Genomic DNA, 12,448 nt, shown 5'->3' on the forward strand with positions numbered 1-12,448 from the left:
GCTCGGAGCGGCCGCACGTCACTCAGAGACGCCGGCCGCTCTTCCAGCGCTGATTACCCGGCCACCGCAGCCCGCCGCTGATTACCCGGCCACTGCTGTAGGAGAGGCGCCGCCCGCTCTTCCGGACGCAGCTCCCCGGCGCTATACACAGCGCTCCCCTGCTTCCGCTAGGCTCCCTGCACCCGCTCCCGTCCGCTGCAGGTAACATGGGGGAGAAGCTACCTCACAAGCAGCGCAGCTGCAGGGGGGGTGAGGGGGAGTAAATGCCCATAGCAGCAGCACCATATAGCAAGGCTGCATGGGGTAAGAAGTCATAGGCTGTTCAGCTTTTTAAACAGACAGTTAGTTATAGGCTATCAGTGTCATAACCTAAACTATGTTTCTAACTGTAAGCATGGCAGCCATTTTTAACCATGTTTCTCTATCGTCCTAGTGGATGCTGGGGTTCCTGAAAGGACCATGGGGAATAGCGGCTCCGCAGGAGACAGGGCACAAAAGTAAAGCTTTCCGATCAGGTGGTGTGCACTGGCTCCTCCCCCTATGACCCTCCTCCAAGCCAGTTAGATTTTTGTGCCCGGCCGAGAAGGGTGCAATCTAGGTGGCTCTCCTAAAGAGCTGCTTAGAAAAGTTTAGCTTAGGTTTTTTATTTTACAGTGAGTCCTGCTGGCAACAGGATCACTGCAACGAGGGACTTAGGGGAGAAGAAGTGAACTCACCTGCGTGCAGGATGGATTGGCTTCTTGGCTACTGGACATCAGCTCCAGAGGGACGATCACAGGTACAGCCTGGATGGTCACCGGAGCCTTGCCGCCGGCCCCCTTGCAGATGCTGAAGTAAGAAGAGGTCCAGAATCGGCGGCAGAAGACTCCTCAGTCTTCTAAAGGTAGCGCACAGCACTGCAGCTGTGCGCCATTTTCCTCTCAGCACACTTCACACGGCAGTCACTGAGGGTGCAGGGCGCTGGGAGGGGGGCGCCCTGGGAGGCAAATGAATACCTATTTTGGCAAAAAATACCTCACATATAGCCTCCGGAGGCTATATGGAGATATTTAACCCCTGCCAGAATCCGTTAAGAGCGGGAGACGAGGCCGCCGAAAAAGGGGCGGGGCCTATCTCCTCAGCACACAGCGCCATTTTCCCTCACAGAAAGGCTGGAGGGAAGGCTCCCAGGCTCTCCCCTGCACTGCACTACAGAAACAGGGTTAAAACAGAGAGGGGGGGCACTAAATTGGCGTTAGAAATATATAAAAAAGATGCTATAAGGGAAAACACTTATATAAGGTTGTCCCTATATAATTATAGCGTTTTTGGTGTGTGCTGGTAAACTCTCCCTCTGTCTCTCCAAAGGGCTAGTGGGTCCTGTCCTCTATCAGAGCATTCCCTGTGTGTGTGCTGTGTGTCGGTACGTGTGTGTCGACATGTATGAGGACGATGTTGGTGAGGAGGCGGAGCAATTGGCTTTAATGGTGATGTCACTCTCTAGGGAGTCGACACCGGAATGGATGGCTTATTTAGGAAATTACGTGATAATGTCAACACGCTGCAAGGTCGGTTGACGACATGAGACGGCCGACAAACAATTAGTACCGGTCCAGACGTCTCAAAAACACCGTCAGGGGTTTTAAAACGCCCGTTTACTTTAGTCGGTCGACACAGACACAGACAGGGACACTGAATCCAGTGTCGACGGTGAATAAACAAACGTATTCCTTATTAGGGCCACACGTTAAAGGCAATGAAGGAGGTGTTACATATTTCTGATACTACAAGTACCACAAAAGAGGGTATTATGTGGGATGTGAAAAAACTACCGTAGTTTTTCCTGAATCAGATAAATTAAATAAAGTGTGTGATGATGCGTGGGTTCCCCCCGATAGAAAATTATGGGCGGTATACCCTTTCCCGCCAGAAGTTAGGGCGCGTTGGGAAACACCCCTTAGGGTGGATAAGGCGCTCACACGCTTATCAAAACAAGTGGCGGTACCGTCTATAGATAGGGCCGTCCTCAAGGACCAGCTGACAGGAGGCTGGAAAAATATCATAAAAAGTATATACACACATACTGGTGTTATACTGCGACCAGCGATCGCCTCAGCCTGGATGTGCAGAGCTGGGGTGGCTTGGTCGGATTCCCTGACTAAAAATATTGATACCCTTGACAGGGACAGTATTTTATTGACTATAGAGCATTTAAAGGATGCATTTCTATATATGCGAGATGCACAGAGGGATATTTGCACTCTGGCATCAAGAGTAAATGCGATGTCCATATCTGCCAGAAGATGTTATGGACACGACAGTGGTCAGGTGATGCAGATTCCAAACGGCACAAAGGTGTATTGCCGTATAAAGGAAGAGGAGTTATTTGGGGTCGGTCCATCGGACCTGGTGGCCACGGCAACTGCTGGAAAATCCGCCGTTTTTACCCTAAGTCACATCTCTGCAGAAAAAGACACCGTCTTTTCAGCCTCAGTCCTTTCGTCCCTATAAGATCATATCTGCCCAGGGATAGAGGAAAGGGAAGAAGACTGCAGCAGGCAGCCCATTCCCAGGAACAGAAGCGTTCCACCGCTTCTGACAAGTTCTCAGCATGGCGCTGAGACCGTACAGGACCCCTGGATCCTACAAGTAGTATCCCAGGGGTACAGATTGGAATGTCGAGACGTTTCCCCTTCGCAGGCTCCTGAAGTCTGCTTTACCAAGGTCTCCCTCCGACAAGGAGGCAGTATGGGAAAAAATTCACAAGCTGTATTCCCAGCAGGTGATAATTAAATTACCCCTCCTACTACAAGAAAAGGGGTATTATTCCACACTATATTGTGGTACTGAAGCCAGAAGGCTAGGTGAGACTTATTCTAAAAAATTTTTTTTGAACACTTACAAAGGTTCAAATCAAGATGGAGTCACTCAGAGCAGTGATAACGAACCAGGAAGAAGGGGACTATATAGTGTCCCGGGACATCAGGGATGCTTACCTTCTATGTCCCAAATTTGCCCTTCTCACTAAGGGTACCTCAGGTTCGTGGGGCAGAACTGTCACTATCAGTTTCAGACGCTGCCGTTTGGATTGTCCACGGCACCCCGGGTCTTTACCAAGGTAATGGCCGAAATGATGATTCTTCTTCGAAGAAAAGGCGTCTTAATTATCCCTTACTTGGACGATCTCCTGATAAGGGCATAGTCCAGGGAACAGTTGGAGGTCGGAGTAGCACTATCTCGGATACTGCTACAACAGCACGGGTGGATTCTAAATATTCCAAAATCGCAGCTGATCCCGACGACACGTCTGCTGTGCCTAGGGATGATTCTGGACACAGTCCAGAAAAAGGTGTTTCTCCCGGAAGAGAAAGCCAGGGAGTTATCCGAGCTAGTCAGGAACCTCCTAAAAACAGTGCATCATTGCACAAGGGTCCTGGTAAAAATGGTGGCTTCCTACGAAGCAATTCCATTCGGCAGATTTCACGCAAGAACTTTTCAGTGGGATCTGCTGGACAAATGGTCCGGATCGCATCTTCAGATGCATCAGCGGATAACCCTATATCCAAGGACAAGGGTGTCTCTCCTGTGGTGGTTATAGAGTGCTCATCTTCTAGAGGGCCGCAGATTCGGCATTCAGGATTGGATGCTGGTGACCACGGAGCCCAGCCCGAGAGGCTGGGGAGCAGTCACACAAGGAAAAAATTTCCAGGGAGTGTGATCAAGTCTGGAGACTTTTCTCCACATAAATATACTGGAGCTAAGGGTAAATTTATAATGCTCTAAGCTTAGCAAGACCTCTGCTTCAAGGTCAGCCGGTATTGATCCAGTGGGAAAAACATCACGGCAGTCGCCCACGTAAACAGACAGGGCGACACAAGAAGCAGGAGGGCAATGGCAAAAACTGCAAGGACTTTTCGCTGGGCGGAAAATCATGTGATAGCACTGTCAGCAGTGTTTCATCCCGGGAATGGAAACTGGGAAGCAGACTTCCTCAGCAGGCACGACCTCCACCCGGGAGAGTGGAAACTTCATCGGGAAGTTTTTTCCACATGATTGTAAACCGTTGGGAAATACCAAAGGTGGACATGATGGCGTCCCGTCTGAACAAAAAACGGGACAGGTATTGCGCCAGGTCAAGAGACCCTCAGGCAATAGCTGTGGACGTTCTGGTAACACCGTGGGTGTACCAGTCGGTGTATGTGTTCCCTCCTCTGCTTCTCATACCTAAGGTGCTGAGAATTATAAGACGTAGAGGAGTAAGAACTATACTCATGGCTCCGGATTGGCCAAGAAGGACTTGGTACCCGGAACTTCAAGAGATGCTTACAGAGGTCTTATGGCCTCTGCCGCTAAGAAGGGACTTGCTTCAGCAAGTACCAGGTCTGTTCCAAGACTTACCGCAGCTGCGTTTGTCGGCATGGCGGTGGAAAGCCGGATCCTAAGGGAAAAGGCATTCCGGAAGAGGTCATTCCTACCCTGGTCAAAGCCAGAAAGGAGGTGACCGCACAACATTATCACCACATGTGGCGAAAATATGTTGCGTGGTGTGAGGCCAGGAAGGCCCCACAAAGTAATTTCAACTCGGTCGTTTCCTGCATTTCCTGCAAACAGGAGTGTCTATGGGCCTCAAATTGGGGTCCATTAAGGTTCAAATTTCGGCCCTGTCGATTTTCTTCCAGAAAGAATTGGCTTCAGTTCCTGAAGTCCAGAAGTTTGTCAAGGGAGTATTGCATATACAACCCCCTTTTGTGCCTCCAGTGGCACTGTGGGATCTCAACGTAGTTCTGGGATTCCTCAAATCACATTGGTTTAAAACCAGTCAAATCTGTGGATTTGAAGCATCTCACATGAAAAGTGACCATGTTCTTGGCCCTGGCCTGGACCAGGCGAGTGTCAAATTGGTGGTTTTTTCTCATAAAAGCCCATATCTGTTTGTCCATTCGGACAGGGCAGAGCTGCGGACTCGTCCCCAGTTCTCTCCCTAAGGTGGTGTCAGTGTTTCACCTGAACCAGCTTATTGTGGTGCCTTGCACCTACTAGGGACTTGGAGGACTCCAAGTTGCTAGATGTTGTCAGGGCCCTGAAAATATGTTCCAGGACGGCTGGAGTCAGGAAAACTGACTTGCTGTTATCCTGTATGCACCCAACAAACTGGGTGCTCTTGCTTCTAAGCAGACTATTGCTAGTTGGATGTGTAATACAATTCAGCTTGCACATTCTGTGGCAGGCCTGCCACAGCCAAAATATGTAAATGCCCATTCCACAAGGAAGGTGGGCTCATCTTGGGCGGCTGCCCGAGGGGTCTCGGCTTTACAACTTTGCCGAGCAGCTACTTGGTCAGGGGCAAACACGTTTGCTAAATTCTACAAATTTGATACCCTGGCTAAGGAGGACCTGGAGTTCTCTCATTCGGTGCTGCAGAGTCATCCGCACTCTCCCGCCCGTTTGGGAGCTTTGGTATAATCCCCATGGTCCTTTCAGGAACCCCAGCATCCACTAGGACGATAGAGAAAATAAGAATTTACTTACCGATAATTCTATTTCTCGGAGTCCGTAGTGGATGCTGGGCGCCCATCCCAAGTGCGGATTATCTGCAATACTTGTACATAGTTACAAAAATCGGGTTATTATTGTTGTGAGCCATCTTTTCAGAGGCTCCGCTGTTATCATACTGTTAACTGGGTTTAGATCACAAGTTGTACGGTGTGATTGGTGTGGCTGGTATGAGTCTTACCCGGGATTCAAAATTCCTCCCTTATTGTGTACGCTCGTCCGGGCACAGTACCTAACTGGCTTGGAGGAGGGTCATAGGGGGAGGAGCCAGTGCACACCACCTGATCGGAAAGCTTTACTTTTGTGCCCTGTCTCCTGCGGAGCCGCTATTCCCCATGGTCCTTTCAGGAACCCCAGCATCCACTACGGACTCCGAGAAATAGAATTATCGGTAAGTAAATTCTTATTTTCCTGGTTTTTCTGTTAAGGCTGCCATATAATGTTAATACAAAATTCACTGCAGGCAGTGTTTATATTAACTGGAAGGCTAACTAAAGGCATGTATTGTAAACTGCATGTATTTTACTGTATACTAGACCTGTGATTATCACTGTATAATAGGCTATTAAGCCTATATTAACACTGCAGCAGGTATTGTAACCTGTCCTGTGATTTTCAGTGTAAGCATGGCATGGGGGCCATTTTAATCATTACTGTTTCTTCCAGTTTATAATTCCAGAACATTCCGGCCATACACCTCTACTCCACAAGGAGGCGCAGGGGTGTTAGTGGGAATTTTGGTTCAGGTTTCACATAAGTTAGCCATGTAAACTGTATTTCGACATAATTCTGGAACATTCCTGCCCTACATCTCTAAGCCACCAGAGGCGCAGGGGTGTTAGTGGGAATTTGGTTCGGGTTTCACATGCCCATGTGAACTGCTTTTCACATAAAGAATACTCTGGTTTCTCTTCACATCGAAGAAATCTTTCGCTTTTACTAAAGATTTCCGTAGAGAGAAACAACCATGAGTTTCATATCAATATGCTGTTCAGCAATAAGATATATATATGACACATAATAACTTCAATAGGTCGTGCAAGTGTCTGTCTGTTGCCTATTGTGGTGTCTGTCTACATAGCGAGTAAGGCTCTAGCGCAGACTAAAAATAATTTTAAACATTGGCAATTCAAATTAAAGGAGCGGTAACATCGGAGTCTCGGAAGTTACTCCGCCAGCTCTAACAAAAGACAGTCTTTCCAAAGGGCCAATTTCCCTTTGGGTACCAGAGTGTTTATTTGACTGGTCTTATAATTTAATGCACGATTCTATGTCAAATCTCACACCGAAGGAGTGAGAAGGGTACATTAGTCCAGCACTCAGATAGTGCGGGGTTTTTGACAACCATACATAATCGTTTCCAAAATGACGCGATCCGCCATTGGTAAATGCGTCTCTGTCAAACATTATAAAAACCCAGGATACATTTGGGTCACTAGACTCTATGTATGAAACAATGACGATCACTGTTAAAAGAAGCTGCAGAGTATATCTGTAAAGCTTCTGCTAACGCCGGTTACTTTCATCGTCGCTAGTTTAAGCGCGACAAGGCCAGAGCTTGTTTGCTCCTAAATTTGATATTCAGCCATTACCGCATCCAGTATCAAAACGCAAATACTTGTACCGGCGTTTAATCCCTTTAGACTTAAGGTTTTTTTTCAAAACGGTGGTACAAAACAGTCACGCCTTGTAACGACAGGACGCTACAGTCAGCAAGCCAGTGGTTTGATGACCTCTTTTCCAATTGTGGAAGCGCGTCTTTACATGTTACATTTGCGGGGTTTCCAGACTTCAACTCATGGATGTCTCAGCTATTTACAGATTAAAAGACAAGACTGCCTCTGTCGAACGGTTTGGCAGGTTGCCATTTAGTCTCTGCTGGTTTTCAGCTGTCTTTATAATCCAGGCAGTAGTACACCAACAGAGTCAGGGTTACTTATTCCTCTCTGTTTGAAAAAACCAGACAGCTCCGTCGCAATCTCAATCAGCAAGTCATTTACTGCAGTGGGAAAATGGATTTTCTCATGTTAGTATTTGCTTATTGGAGCCACAAAATGGCATAATTGCACTTGATCTTCACAATGCGTATTTACCCATTCCGGTTTGTTCATCACAGGTTCTAGCGTTTGCAAATCGCCACAACCATTAACCATTTCAGGTCTACCGTTTCTTATCGCCTCGGGTATTTACCAAAGTGATGTTGGTGATGATAGCTCATCTCACATAAGAACTCTGTCTCAACAGAGTTTCTTTATCTTAGATGATCTGCTCATAAGAACTCTGTCTCAACAAAGTTCCTCTAACTTGCGCTACTAATGTATACTGCGGTGGCAGATCAAGTTCAAAAACAATCGCATCTAATTCCGTTTAAACGATGTCAATTCCTAGGTAAGATTATAAATACGGTAAATCAAAAACATTTACCTACTACACCAGTAAGAACAAATGTACATCTAGTAATTAGTGCAAAACACGCACACTAGCGGTACATTGGTGTATTCACCTGTTAAGAATAATGATGTGTTTCAAAGCGATTTAGTTCAACGCCCTTCACTCGCGTTTCCCACAGAGGGGCGAGGGTGTATATACTCTGGACGAGAGTCGCAGAGGTTCAGGAGTTGTAGTTAAAAAAGATCAGCGACAAAGGTTCTAAAACGGATTACGACAGATTGCTGTCGATAAATGTCCTGGAACTCCGTGCATTTTACAATGCACTACATGCTTCGCTTTCAGTCTGACCAGGGGCAGTCAGACAACGCAACGGCAGTTGCATACACAACAACCAGGGAGAACCAAAAACCCGCATGACAATGCGGCAGGTAACTCGAATCCTCAATTGCTCAGAACACCATTATGTGGAAATGTCAACGAGGTTCATTCCGTGAGTGGACATCTGTTACACAGATGATCTCATCCGTCAGGATTTAGATCCTGAAAACTGGACATTAAATCCACAGGTGTTTCATATGTGAGTCCACAGAAGGGGGTTACCCTCATGTATACATGATGGCATCTCGCCACAATTACAAAAGCTCAGTATGTGTAACAAGGGCAGTGGCGGTGGAGTCTCTCACATTCATGTGGTCATTCAGCATCGTGTATCTGGCTCCACCATTTTTCCGCTGCTCTCTCCGTTGCCAAAACGGATCATAAGACAGTTGTCACAGTCATACTAGTGATATCTCATGGGTTTCGGAGAGCTTGCTTCTCGAATCTCCAAGGAATACTTGCACACGATCTTGGCCCGCTCATAATACGTCCAACCTGTTACAACAGGGAACGTTCTGTTACCCATAGTTACCTATGTACCTATTACCTATGTACCGCAGCTGCGGTTGACGGGGTGAGGGTTCAGACCTCCCTCTTAAGAAATAGGGCATTACAGTATTGGTTATACCAACCATGTTACGAGCTAGTAAGCCGCTTAAGGCAGCTCATTATTACAAAATTTCGTGTGCTTACATAGGTGGTAAAGCTCGTAAGTTTCCGACATCATCCTTCAAGTTACCCGTATTCTGTTAAACGGGGTGGGATGGAAAACTGCGTTTATCTGCACTGAGGGTGCAGGTATCTGTGTGGTAAACTTATTTCAAAGACGTTTGACTCTATTGCGTCTGTACACACCTTTCTACAAGGTGTCATCAAAGTTCAGACTCCATTTATCCCACCTACAGCGCCAGGTGACTTGAGGTTGGGTTCAGATTTCTTACAGTTTTCATATTTTGAACCCTTACAACAAATGGGGATTAAGTTTCTCACTTTGGAAAACATTTTTCTTCTAGCCTTGGCTTCGGCAAGGGTTTTGTTTTCATATTTGGGTGCCTTGTATTCCAAGCCACCGTATTTGAGTTTTCTCATGACAAAGCAGATCTTCGGACGAATTCCGCTTTCGTATTCTTCACATCAATATACCAATAGTGGTTCCTGTGTGGACAGCACATTCTAGAATTCTGAATGTGGTACACGCATTACGCGTTTATATATGTCCCGAACGTCTACAGTACGTGATACGGATACGTTGTTTGTTCTCGATGATGCTGCCAACTGGAGTTAGCCAGTTTCTCAGCAGACATTATCCAGTTGGATAATAATGACTACAAGTCAGGCTTACTTTAAGGCTAAGTTACAATCGCCTACGTCAGTAATAGCTCATCCCACAGGTTCTGTGGGAATGTCAGACCCAGCGGGTCGTGGAGCGTCTACGACGCGGCTACATAGCCTTCAGTGCACCACGTTTGTGCACGTTTACACGTTATGAATGGTGGCGGCATCAGCATCTAGCTTTGGCTGCCTACTGTTACAAGTATCAAACAGCTCTCCCGCCCACGAGGGAAGCTTTGGTACGTCCCAAGAGTACTCCAGTGACCCCTAGTGGATGAAAAAGAAAATAGGATTTTGGTACTTACCAGGTAAATCCTTTTCTTTGAATCCATAGGGGGCACTGGACGCCCACCCAGAGCAGTTTTACCTGGGTTGTTTTAAGCTCAAAGGAGCTTAGGGTAACACGTTTTACCTAGTTGGTATTAAGCTCAGAGGAGCTTATGGTAACACATTTTCACCGATTGGTTCAAATTATAAAGTTCTGTCGGTTATGGTGTCAACTGTTTAGTTGACAGTAAAGTTATGGGTCAACTTTGTTGTTGTCCGTTATGTTATAGGAATTCTCCATTGTCAACCTCTCTATATAGTTCCTGTTCGCTCAGTAAAAAACACTGAGGTCGTACACTGAGGTACTCGGGGATATGGAGGGGTGGAGAGTCCTAAATTTAAATATTCAGTGCCTTTGTTCGGCTGCGCCCGTCCATATCCCAAGAGTACTCCAGTGCCCCCTATGGATTCAAAGAAAAGGATTTACCTGGTAAGTACCAAAATCCTATTATCCTCTCTCTCACTCCTGCTGTTACTCCCCTGTATCCTCTCTCTCACTCCTGCTGTTACTCCCCTGTATCCTCTCTCTCACTCCTGCTGTTACCCTCCTGTATCCTCTCTTACTCCTGCTGTTACCCTCCTGTATCATTCTCTCACTCCTGCTGTTACTCCCCTATATACTCTCTCTTCTGCTGTTACTCCTCTGTATCCTCTCTTTCACTACCACTGTTACTCCTCTGTATCCTCTCTCTCACTCCTGCTGTTACTCCCCTGTATTCTCTCTTTTACTCCTGCTGTTACTCCCCTGTATCCTCTCTCTCACTCCTGCTGTTACTCCCCTGTATCCTCTCTCTCACTCCTGCTGTTACTCTCCTTTATCCTCCCTCCCGCTGTTACTCCCCTGTATCCTCTCTCTTACTCCTGCTGTTACCCTCCTGTATCCTCTCTCTTACTCCTGCTGTTACCCTCCTGTATCATTCTCTCACTCCTGCTGTTACTCCCCTATATACTCTCTCTTCTGCTGTTACTCCTCTGTATCCTCTCTTTCACTTCCACTGTTACTCCTCTGTATCCTCTGCTGTTACTCCCCTATATACTCTCTCTTCTGCTGTTACTCCTCTGTATCCTCTCTTTCACTTCCACTGTTACTCCTCTGTATCCTCTCTCTCTCATTCCTGCTATTACTTCTCTGTATCCTCTCATTCATGCTGTTACTCCCCTGTATCCTCTCTCTCACTCCTGCTGTTACTCCCCTGTATCCTCTCTTACTCCTGATGTTACTGTCCTGTATCCTCTCTCACACCTGCTGTTACTCCCCTGTATCCTCTCTCTCACTCCTGCTGTTACTCCCCATGTATCCTCTCTCTCACTCCTGCTGTTACTCCCCTGTATCCTCTCTCTCACTCCTGCTGTTACTCCCCTGTATCCTCTCTCTCACTCCTGCTGTTACCCTCCTGTATCCTCTCTCTTACTCCTGCTGTTACCCTCCTGTATCATACTCTCACTCCTGCTGTTACTCCCCTATATACTCTCTCTTCTGCTGTTACTCCTCTGTATCCTCTCTTTCACTACCACTGTTACGCCTCTGTATCCTCTCTCTCTCATTCCTGCTATTACTTCTCTGTATCCTCTCTCTCATTCATGCTGTTACTCCCCTGTATCCTCTCTCTCACTCCTGCTGTTACTCCCCTGTATCCTCTCTTACTCCTGATGTTACTGTCCTGTATCCTCTCTCTCACACCTGCTGGTACTCCCCTGTATCCTCTCTCTCACTCCTGCTGGTACTCCCCTGTATCCTCTCTCTCACTCCTGCTGTTACTCCCCTGTATCCTCTCTCTCACTCCTGCTGTTACTCCCCTGTATCCTCTCTCTCACTCCTGCTCTTACCCTCCTGTATCCTCTCTCTTACTCCTGCTGTTACCCTCCTGTATCATTCTCTCACTCCTGCTGTTACTCCCCTATATACTCTCTCTTCTGCTGTTACTCCTCTATATCCTCTCTTTCACTATCACTGTTACTCCTCTGTATCCTCTCTCTCTCTCATTCCTGCTATTACTTCTCTGTATCCTCTCTCTCATTCCTGCTGTTACTCCCCTGTATCCTCTCACTCCTGCTGTTACTCCCCTGTATCCTCTCCTACTCCTGATGTTACTGTCCTGTATCCTCTCTCTCACTCCTGCTGTTAGTCCCCTGTATCCTCTCTCTCACTCCTGCTGTTACTCCCCATGTATCCTCTCTCTCACTCCTGCTGTTACTCCCCTGTATCCTCTCTCTTACTCCTGCTGTTACTCACCTGTATCCTCTCTCTCACTCCTGCTGTTACTCCCCTGTATCCTCTCTCTCACTCCTGCTGTTACTCTCCTTTATCCTCCCTCCCGCTGTTACTCCCCTGTATCCTCTCTCTTACTCCTGCTGTTACCCTCCTGTATCCTCTCTCTTACTCCTGCTGTTACCCTCCTGTATCATTCTCTCACTCCTGCTGTTACTCCCCTATATACTCTCTCTTCTGCTGTTACTCCTCTGTATACTCTCTTTCACTTCCACTGTT

General features: G+C 47.0%; 1 non-coding gene and 1 pseudogene across 1 annotated transcript; both read left to right on the forward strand.

Moving 5' to 3' along the window:
* Positions 1–12,448, forward strand: part of LOC134928676 (autophagy-related protein 9A-like) — a 179,556-nt pseudogene that overhangs the window by 52,472 nt on the left and 114,636 nt on the right.
* On the forward strand, positions 6,429–6,548 carry LOC134931299 (U5 spliceosomal RNA). The gene has a single exon (XR_010179082.1). It is a non-coding gene; the product is annotated as a U5 spliceosomal RNA (small nuclear RNA).

The sequence above is a fragment of the Pseudophryne corroboree genome, chromosome 5, assembly GCF_028390025.1.
Source record: "Pseudophryne corroboree isolate aPseCor3 chromosome 5, aPseCor3.hap2, whole genome shotgun sequence".
Classification (NCBI taxonomy): Eukaryota; Metazoa; Chordata; class Amphibia; order Anura; family Myobatrachidae; genus Pseudophryne; species Pseudophryne corroboree.